Below are 9,212 nucleotides of genomic sequence, written 5' to 3'. Positions count from 1 at the left end.
CATCTTTTCCCCTTCTACTATCGAGATGGATCCGGTTAAGGTTCAGGCCATCCAGGATTGGACTCAGCCGACATCTCTAAAAAGTCTGCAGAAATTCCTGGGCTTTGCTAATTTTTATCGTCGCTTCATCTGTAATTTTTCTAGCATTGCCAGACCATTGACCGATTTGACCAAGAAGGGTGCTGATTTGGTTAATTGGTCTTCTGCTGCCGTGGAAGCTTTTCAGGAGTTGAAGCGTCGTTTTTGCTGTGCCCCTGTGTTGTGTCAACCTGATGTTTCTCTTCCGTTCCAGGTCGAGGTTGATGCTTCTGAGATTGGTGCAGGGGCGGTTTTGTCACAGAGAGGTTCTGGTTGCTCAGTGTTCAAACCATGTGCTTTCTTTTCCAGGAAATTTTCTGCTGCTGAGCGTAATTATGATGTGGGCAACCGAGAGTTGCTGGCCATGAAGTGGGCATTCGAGGAGTGGCGTCATTGGCTTGAGGGTGCTAAGCATCGCGTGGTGGTTTTGACTGATCATAAGAACCTTACTTATCTTGAGTCTGCCAAGCGCTTGAATCCTAGACAGGCCCGTTGGTCGTTATTTTTTGCTCGTTTTGATTTTGTGATTTCATACCTTCCGGGCTCTAAAAATGTGAAGGCGGATGCTCTGTCTAGGAGTTTTGTGCCCGACTCTCCGGGGTTATCTGAGCCGGCGAGTATCCTCAAGGAAGGAGTCATTGTGTCTGCCATCTCCCCTGATTTGCGGAGAGTGTTGCAGAAATTTCAGGCTAATAAACCTGATCGTTGTCCGGCCGAGAAACTGTTCGTCCCTGATAGGTGGACTAGTAAAGTTATCTCTGAACTTCATTGTTCGGTGCTGGCCGGTCATCCAGGAATCTTTGGTACCAGGGAGTTGGTTGCTAGATCCTTCTGGTGGCCATCTCTGTCACGGGATGTGCGTGCTTTTGTGCAGTCCTGTGGAATTTGTGCTAGGGCTAAGCCCTGCTGTTCACGTGCCAGTGGGTTGCTTTTGCCCTTGCCGGTCCCGAAGAGGCCTTGGACACATATTTCGATGGATTTCATTTCTGACCTTCCCGTTTCTCAAAAAATGTCGGTCATTTGGGTGGTCTGTGATCGCTTTTCTAAAATGGTCCATCTGGTGCCCTTGGTTAAATTGCCTTCCTCCTCTGATTTGGTGCCTTTGTTCTTCCAGCATGTGGTTCGTTTACATGGCATTCCTGAGAATATTGTTTCTGACAGAGGTTCCCAGTTTGTCTCGAGGTTCTGGCGAGCCTTTTGTGGTAGGATGGGCATTGACCTATCTTTCTCCTCGGCCTTCCATCCTCAGACTAATGGCCAGACCGAACGAACCAATCAGACCTTGGAAACATATCTGAGATGTTTTGTTTCCGCTGACCAGGATGATTGGGTGTCATTTTTGCCGTTGGCTGAGTTCGCCCTTAATAATCGGGCCAGCTCGGCTACCTTGGTCTCTCCATTTTTCTGCAATTCTGGGTTCCATCCTCGTTTCTCTTCAGGACAGGTTGAGTCTTCGGACTGTCCTGGTGTGGATTCTGTGGTGGACAGGTTGCAGCAGATCTGGACTCAGGTAGTGGACAATTTGACCTTGTCCCAGGAGAAGGCTCAGCTTTTCGCTAATCGCAGACGCCGTGTGGGACCCCGACTTCGTGTTGGGGATCTGGTTTGGTTATCTTCTCGTCATATTCCTATGAAGGTTTCCTCTCCTAAATTTAAACCTCGTTTTATTGGTCCGTATAGGATTTCTGAGATTCTCAATCCGGTGTCTTTTCGTCTGACCCTCCCAGACTCCTTTTCCATACATAATGTATTCCATAGGTCGTTGTTGAGGAGATACGTGGCACCTATGGTTCCATCTGTGGAGCCTCCTGCCCCTGTTTTGGTGGAGGGGGAATTGGAGTATATTGTGGAGAAGATTTTGGATTCTCGTGTCTCTAGACGGAAACTCCAGTATCTGGTCAAATGGAAGGGTTATGCTCAGGAAGATAATTCCTGGGTTTTTGCCTCTGATGTCCATGCCCCAGATCTTGTTCGTGCCTTTCATGTGGCTCATCCTGGTCGGCCTGGGGGTTCTGGTGAGGGTTCGGTGACCCCTCCTCAAGGGGGGGGTACTGTTGTGAATTCTGTGGCTGAGTTCACTTCTGTGGTCACAAGTGGTACTGCAGTCTCTGGGCTTCCTCCCTCAGGTGTTTTGGTGAGCTCGTTGGCTGCCTTGCTATTTAGCTCCACCTGAGTCTGTCTTCCTTGCTCCTTGTCAATGTTCCAGTGTTGGATCTGAGCTACTGCATCTTTCCTTGGGCCTGCTGCTCTGCTAGATAAGTGCTTCTAGTTTGTTTTCTGTTTTTTCTGTCCAGCTTGCTATTAATTTTTGCTGGAAGCTCTGAGAAGCAAAGGGGTGCACCGCCGTGCTGTTAGTTCGGCACGGTGGGTCTTTTTGCCCCTTTGCGTGGTTTTCGTTTTAGGGTTTTTTGTAGACTGCATAGTTCTCTTTGCTATCCTCGCTCTGTCTAGAATATCGGGCCTCACTTTGCTGAATCTATTTCATTCCTACGTTTGTCTTTTCATCTTGCTAACAGTCATTATATGTGGGGGGCTGCCTATTCCTTTGGGGTATTTCTCTGAGGTAAGTCAGGCTTGTATTTCTATCTTCAGGCTAGTCAGCTCCTCAGGCAGTGCCGAGTTGCATAGGTAGTGATAGGCGCAATCCACTGCTGCTTATAGTTGTGTGAGGATAGATCAGGTACTGCAGTCTACAGAGATTCCACGTCTCAGAGCTCGTCCTATTGTTTTTGGTTATTGCCAGATCTCTGTATGTGCGCTGATTACTGCACGCTGTGTTGCCTGATTGCCAGCCATAACAATGGACGTCCCCATCGCTGGTTTCCTCCGGTGTGAGGCTTTGCAGCAGTGACAGTAAATCTGGAGGCCATGGACGTCCCCATCGCTGGTTTCCTCCGGTGTGAGGCTTTGCAGCAGTGACAGTAAATCTGGAGGCCATGGACATCGCTGGTTTCCTCCAGTGTGAGGCTTTGCCGCCTTTACCGCAGTGACTCCAGTTCTCGCTTGTTTGTGGCTCTTTCTGCCTTCAGTTTTGTCTTCAGCCTGTGAAATGCGGCTCGATGGGCTGAGATCTGGTGGGGACTCGGCCATTGCAGAATCTCCCACTTTATTACTTTCGCAGGATGTTTTGGGTGATTGTCCATTTGTCCTATGAAACGTCGTCCAATCAGCCTTTCGGTGAATCAGAGCAGACAGTATTGCGCTGTACACACAGGATTCATCCGGCTGCTTCTGTCTTCAGTCACATCATCAATAACCACGAGTGACCCTGTGCCATTGGAAGCCATGAATGCCCGCACCATCACACTGCCTCCACCATGTGTTACACAGGATGTGATGTGCCGAGGATCAAGAGACGCTCCAAGCCTTCTCCACACTTTCTTCTTCCCATCATTTTAGCACAGGTTGATCTTAGTTTTGCTTTTTTAGATGTTTTTTGGCAAAGTCTAATCTGTCCTTTCTATTTTCAGGCTGATGAATGGTTTGTATCTTGTGCTGAACCCTCTGTTCTCATGAAGTCTTCTCTTTTTTCGTTGACTTAGATACTGAGACACTGACTTCATGGAAAGTGTTCTTCACTTGGGTGGATGTTGTGAAGTAATTTTTCTTCATCATGGAAAGGATTCTGTGATCATCTACCACTGCTGCCTTCTGTGGACGTCCAGGCCTTTTTGAGTTTCCATGCTCACTAGTGCAATTTTTTTGGGGGGGGCTGAATGTACCAAACTGTTGATTTGGCCATTCCTAGCATTTCTGCTATGTCTCTGCTGGATTACTTTTTTTTTTAGCCTAATGATGGTGTGTTTCTCTCCCACTGAGAGTTCCTCAGACCGCATGTTGTGGGTTCACAGTTTCCAAACGCAAATGCCACATCTGGAATCAGCTTCAGACCTTTTACCTGCTTAATTGGTGATGGATTAATGAGGGAGTAACCCATGCCGTCCATTAAAGAGCTTCTGAGATAGCTATTCAATTAACTTTGGTCCCTTTAAATAGAGGCATCTACATATTAAAGGGCTGTAATTCCTAAACTCTTACTTCAAACGGAATGTTAATATCCTCAAATTAAGGACTCACATGAGCATATAAATCAGATGACTACTAAACAATGTTTTATCGGATAGTACTCGGCCCAACGTTATACTACGGGGTAATGCAGATCTGCACTTTTCTTCTCATGCTGATTCAGTATGAAAAAAAAATCTCAGCATACCGCGAGTAGCTCTGCAAATCGGATCACACACACTCATTCAAGTCTATGGGTGCAATTCTATGGGTACGTATAAAACATCAGATTGCACTCGGATTTCATCTGATTGCAGTCCGATTTACACGGACGCAGACAACGGAGAAAATCGAGAAATAAGTTCTCCATTTTTGCGATACAATTCTTTCATGAGAGAGAATCGGATCACTCTAAAGTGACATTAGGCTTCAACTCTGATCAGGGTTTGAGTGGAGTGTAATTAGCATAATACAGCCGATTCTCTAGCATGTGAGAATCTGCGTTTGTGTGACCCCGGCCTCAATCTGAGAGTCGGCACTTTAAGCCGATATCGATTATAGAACTGAATCTGGAATATGTTTTGGCGAGCCGCTAAAATGCCAAAACTTTGCGTCACTGTCCAAATATTTCTTGACCTAACTGAAGGCCCTTGTATCGTGGGTCCGTGTATTATAGGTTCATGCATCATTCATGCTCCATGACTAATCCCAAATCCAGGGGAACCAGATATAGCAAGATAAATACCTAAGGGCCATGAAAGTGTATCAGTCCGGTACACAGTCCCCTCTGCTTCTTTACATATTGGTGCATTGGGAAAATAGAGACAAGCTGTCTGTAGATGGTTGAAGTTAAGCTAGTGACATCGGAGGGCAAAGAGGGGCTTTAGCACTAGGGAATCAAAGCTACGTGAGGTAGGCGGCAGACCCCAGTCTAACTAAACCAATGCACATTAAGAATAGAGAAATTTATAGGATACAGATACGGAAAAGTCCACAATACCATGTCCACCACATATTACTGTGTCTGCGGCTTTTATGCAGAACTATGTGTTACTATGTATATTTTTGCTTGCTTAGGCTACGTTCACATTTGCGTTGTGCGCCGCTGCATCGGCGACACAACGCACAATGCAAATAAAAACGCACCAAAACGCACGCTAAAACGCAGCGTTTTGCGACGCATGAGTCCTTTTTTGCCGAAATTTGGACGCAAAAAAAATGCAACTTGCTGCGTTTTCTGCGCCCCACACTTGCGGCAAAAAAAACCGCATGCATCGCAAAACGCAGCACAACGCATGTCCATGCGCCCTCCATGTTAAATATAGGGGCGCATGACGCATGCGTCGCCGCAGCTGCGCCCGACGCAGCACCGCAAAACGCTAATGTGAACGTAGCCTTACTGATTGCATGTAATAAGGAGAGGACGCCTGGATTGTAGCATTACTGCTGGACCAGATGACACCGATTTTGTTTGTAGTCAGTGACTATGGAGATACATAGATCTCCATAGGAAGTGCAGACACAAAACAAAAAAGTTTGGGCCACAAATCGAATGGGCGATTTTCTAAAAAATACACAATGATTTTAGTGATTTTCATTTCCTCATTAGATCCCCAGTTTACTGCAGAGGTGAGCTGTGAGCGGCCGCAGCGCATAAAGGGCACCTCTACTGAGCCCAATCAGTCACCAGAGTTTAGGGAAATCAAAACCATATGCTGAGGCCCAAGTAAATGCTGAAATACCCACTGTACCACCGAACAGGATACCTGCTGGCGGACACTGCTAAGAATAACTAAAAAGAGGAGACACTGGCTGAGCCACAAAATAATAAAAATCTACAGTACAAATTTGTCTATCTGTTGATCATGTATGAACTTATTTTGCTTGATCAGAAAACTATAGGCAAATTGGACATACCGTATATAATCGTAAGAAAAGCATGAAAAGAAGAAAATCCCACTTACCGTCCCTGCGAGCCCTCGCAGCATCTGGTTCCGGTTTTAGCAACTCCTGCGGCCGAGCAATCAGGTGTCCCCGCTCATTAAGGGAATGAATATTCACCTCTGGCCACGCCTATGGGAGTGGACAGAGGTGAATATTCATAACTCCTAAGTATTGGAGCGACCATGATAGCCCAGATGCTGCTGGAAGCCGACAGGCTGCGGCTGACACTGTGCGTACTATAAGAGAAATGAATATTCACTGCCAAGGCAGTGAATGTTCATTTATATTTGTCATGCAAAAGCACAAGAAAAAGAAGCGCACTTGCCCCAGGTACGGTGGTCACAATTTTATTCGGACATATTTAAAACATCGGCAGGGAGGAAAGTGAACAGTGAACGGACTACGGCCGTTTCGTGCTATACAGCACTTCAACGGGTCCTCAAGGACCGTAGTCCGTTCACTGTTCACTTTCCTCCCTGCCGATGTTTTAAATATGTCCGAATAAAATTGTGACCACCGTACCTGGGGTAAGTGCGCTTCTTTTTCTTGTGCTTTTGCATGACATGGATTGTGTGGATTTTTCTTGAAGCTGCACCCCCAATGGTATCAGAGGGCACGTTCTGAGTAGGCATTGAACGCTGTTCACACTATCTGGGTTGAAGACTTTAGGGTCAGGCTAAGAGCAGCGGGGCGGTGACATTTTCTTTTTGCTCTTGGTTGGACTGTTCATTTATCTTTAACAGCGGGTACAGGCTTTAGCCGCAGCAGCCGGCTCGTACCTCCTATGACCCGCTGCTCCGCCTCCCCCGCCGTCGTCTGGGACAATGACTCGAGTATAAGCCGAGGAGGGGCATTTTCAGCACAAAAAAAATGCTGAAAAACTTGGCTAATACTTGAGTATATACGGCAATTTCACATAAAACCCCCAAAATTGTCTGGTCAAAGTTGTTGGTACGTATCCAAAATTGTGGGTAAACAACTTTGTTTCAGGTATGTGAAGTAACAGGTGTGGGCAATATGAAAATCACATCTGAAACCAGATAAAAGGGGGAGAAGTTGACTCCATTTTTGGATTGTGTGTCTGTATGTGCCACACTAGCATGGAGAATAGAAAGAGGAGAAGAGAACGGTCTGAGGACTTGTGAACCAAAATTGCTGAAAAATATCAACAATGTCAACGTTACAAGTCCAACTCCAGACATCTTGATGCTCCTTTGTCTACCGTATTTTACGGATTAAAAAATGCTCCGGATTAAAAGACGCACCCCAAATTTTGAGGAGAAAAATACGATTTTTTTTTAATAAAATGGTGGTGCTTCTTATAATCTATGCATCTTATTGCTTACAGGGGGTGGTGGCTTCAGTGTAGCGGGGTCCCAGGGTTGCCGCTACAGGAGGCAAGAGTGGAGGGTTGCTGCTGGCCGCAGGCTGGGATGAGGGGATGTTCGGATGTGCGGTGCACCGCTGCGGGTATTCGGTGATGCAGGTGTCCAGTGCTGCGGGGGCTCTGCCAACATCTTGTGAATGCCCAGAACCCCACAGTGACATGGTTTCCTAGACCAGTGATTTTCAACCTTTTTTGAGCCGCGGCACACTTTTTATACTTAAAAAATCCCGAGGCACACCACCAACCAAAATGGCACAAAATGGTGCGTCCAGGTTTGAGATGAAAGTCTGCAGTCATTCTATGTGACTGCAGGCTTCTGAATTCTCACAGCGCAAGCACTGCACACTTTCAGGATTCTCCCTTGCCGGTGGCCAGAGTGGACGGTCATGACAGCACAAGTATGTGATTTGGATACTTCTGGCCACATTCTAACTAGACGTGTCCGGCCTCAGTCAATTCATTTTCATTGAATGAGGCCACACATGTCTAGTCAGCACGTGACCGCATGTATGTAAATCACCAACATCAGAGAATTATGATAGCAGTGCGCACTGTGAGAATTCAGAAGTCTGCAGTCACATAGTATGACTGCAGACTCATCACAACCTTGGACATCCCCTTTAATGTTCCTAACAAATAAAAATGAGAATTAGTATCACAAAAAAAAACACATTTACATCCAGGTACCTGATAGATGACGTTGTTTGTGCAGTCGCCTCTTTCTTTTCATCTTCACCTTGTCCAGATGCCATGATGACTCTTCTCATCCACCGGCAGAGCTCGTTTCTGCAGACTTCCATCTTCTCCTGTCTTCTGCAGCACATCCCGACACAACACCCTTAAAGATAGCAGTGTTATTATAATGCTCCGGAATAACAATATCTGCCCTAGGCTGAGCCCCTGAGTAAATAATTGCCCCTCACTTTATTCCCAGCACATAATATGACCCTCACTGTCCCTCTTATGGTACATGCCATCCACACTACCCTCTCTCTCTTTTCCATACTTCACACTGCCTTCTCATACGGTGTCCCTCATAGAGAGCCCAGTCTCTCTAGTGTGCCTTCATTACACTCCTCCTACTTGGCATACTGTCTCCTCCTGGCTGTTACCCTCACACTACTCAGTATCTATTATGTGTCCACTCACACTTTCATCCCCCCATACTGTCTGCACACATTTCTAATAGCCTCCTCCTGTACATCCCCCCCCTGCTAACATACCCCTTTGCTCTCTCCATATTTCCTCCTCACACATTCCCCCCTCACACATTCCCCCGACTCCCCATACTGTCCTCACACATCCCATCACCGTTGCTCCCAGTACTGTCAGCACACATTTTTCCCCTCGCTACTGTGTCCACCCCCATCTCCCCACTCACCCCCACAGAATATATCCACTGCCCTTCCGATAGAATAAATCCATCCCCTTCCACAGAATAAATGCACCCTGCCCCACACATGCTAAATAAATTCCAGCCCCCCCACGTACACACTGAATAAATCCCACCCACACACTGAATAAATCCCCCCCACACACTGAATAAATCCCCCCACACACTGAATAAATCCCCCCCACACACACTGAATAAATCCCCCCCACACACTGAATAAATCCCCCCACTCACTGAATAAATCCCCCCCACACACAGAATAAATCCCCCCCCCACTGAATAAATCCCCCCCACACACTGAATAAATCCCCCACACACACTGAATAAATCCCCCCCACACACTGAATAAATCCCCCCAAACACACTGAATAAATCCCCCCCAAACACACTGAATAAATCCCCCCA

This window comes from Ranitomeya imitator, chromosome 9 (genome assembly GCF_032444005.1).
Source record: "Ranitomeya imitator isolate aRanImi1 chromosome 9, aRanImi1.pri, whole genome shotgun sequence".
Lineage (NCBI taxonomy): Eukaryota > Metazoa > Chordata > Amphibia > Anura > Dendrobatidae > Ranitomeya > Ranitomeya imitator.
Note: the sequence above shows the minus strand (reverse complement) of the source record.